Consider the following 2,299-nt stretch of genomic DNA (forward strand, 5'->3'; position numbering starts at 1 on the left):
GTGTTCCTCGATTCGTGTCATTATCGGTTTGTTATTATATTATGAGTAATTATGTATTGAATGAGATTCTTTATGTTTTATAATGGATATTTTATATCCATAATCTAATATCTTGTTCCTTTTGGAAATAATAGAAGTAGGGGAGTTTTGTAATGATTATTGGAATTTAAACTTGGTTCACTCGTTGCAGTAAAGATAGGTAACTGTAATACTATATTTTATGTTGAATCGAATTAATTGAGTCTTAAGCGGGTCATAATGAAGAGGAAGATTTTCATTTGATAATGGACTTACAGCTTTAAGCTTTTGGATCGCGATAGAGAATTGAGACGAATTCCGTGGATTTGTTGAGGAAGAATGTATTGTTTTCTAAAATAAAGAATAATTTTCGTCAATGTTATTAATCTTATTCTCTGTGCGTATTTAATTTTAATTCCTAAGTTAAAAGGAACTTACACAATTAAAAAAAAAAATATATCATCGTCCAAATATCCTTCAACAACTTTAACAAACTCGAAGCTCTTCTGTACTTTCTTTTACACTAAGTACCACTTACTTTTACGTACATGCTCAATTTCACTTTATCATTTTCCATCTCGAGCACCGATACATCATCAACTTGGCCAAGAATCGTACCAACAACAAGCGTTCCAACAAATATCCCAGGGAGGATGTGGTACGAGTAAACGAGAACTGGATTAGAAAAAAAAAAAAAAAGGAAAAAAAGAGAAAAGATCCAAGAGGCGGGGAGCAAAACGCGAAATCAAGCTGAATTATTGTTTCAGTGAGCCGGCGGACCACATAAAACATACTCTGACACGGTGAGACGAGCACCCGAAGGAACGGTTTGATATATTTCCAGCCAACAGTTCCTCTTTACCTCTCGGCCGCCCTCTCTTTAGGGGATGTTATTTATTTTCCCGGGAAAAATTCCGCTCTCCTTTCCTTCTTCTCGAGCCTTTCTTTCGAGGATACTTTGTAAAACCAACGACGATTACTTCCCGACTATTTCGTCTTCGTCTTCGTCTCGGTATAAGTGTATCGGGCTAATGTCTGCCTCCTCGATCCGAATGAGAAGGGTGACTCGCGCTTTTATGAATTCTTTAACGTCGTTAAGCAGCGTACTTTTCATACCACTCGAGAATCGGAAGAAGAAGAAGTCTTCTCGTCGATTTCTGAAACGAGCAAGCATTTATGATTCCTCCTGTTCGAACGTAAATTCCTCTCCGAAATGGGGAGGAGGGAAGAAGTTTTATTTGATGTATGATAATATACGGCCACTTCTTTGCAAATTTTGCTCTGAATTTATTATAATTCGTTTTTTTTATGATTACGAGGCTCATTAAGTGTGTCGTGAATGATTTGAACTGTTTCTTTTCATTTTTATTTGAAAATGAAAGATTTTGGTAAATATTTTAAGAAATAGTAGTGGTCTGTGTGTACTTAAATATGAGATATTAATATCGTTATACTGGTATTATCGTTTTCAATGAATATCATTATCAATTTTTTTTTTGAATGAAAACGAAAGAAAAAGGAAGAGAGATATTTGTAAGAATCGAGAAAAAAGAAGTTTCATTAAATTTCTTGGCCGAGGCACGAGTGAACTTGGCGGTTCGTGCGCATTGAAGAATAAAAGAAGCTTCAATCTCACTCTGTAGAGGGTCGAAACGGTTATTGCTGTGGTTATCCCGAATATTCTACCTGGAAGATCTCTCTTCCTTCATTCGCGATTGCAAGGGAAAGAAGAATGAGTCTCTCGGGGCTAAGGTTCTCGTGTCTCTCTGTTTTGATATCGTTACACCCCATCAGTTATTAAAGAAGTCTGTGCATACTCGCAGTTTCGTCTCTACGAAACTTCGAGATGCATTATTGAAAGGTTTTCAGATAGTAGAAAAATACGAGCATTAGTCACCGAAAATACACTCGTATATTGCTTCAGAAATTACGTGAGAAAAGTTGGAAAGTTAAAGTGCAAGAAAAAAAGTTAAAGTTAAAAAACTGTAACGTTAAATTTGTTAAGTAAAATGAATTGTTACTTGTTGAGAAACCATTTCGATCCATTCATATTACAATGATAAAAGTAAAACCAAAAAAAAACGGAAGTTATTCAATCTTTTGGTGTCTAATTATCACATTACACGCATTGTCATAAAAATACAATGCAATAAAAAATTGTAATACTCATTTATCATTAATCATTATCACTTTGATCAACATTGAATTGCAATTTTTCTACACCAATATATTTTATAACAAGTTCAAATTTCTAAAAAATTTACAAATTTTATAAATCGTA

Source organism: Apis dorsata, unplaced genomic scaffold (assembly GCF_000469605.1).
Source record: "Apis dorsata unplaced genomic scaffold, Apis dorsata 1.3 scaffold_117, whole genome shotgun sequence".
Taxonomy (NCBI): Eukaryota; Metazoa; Arthropoda; class Insecta; order Hymenoptera; family Apidae; genus Apis; species Apis dorsata.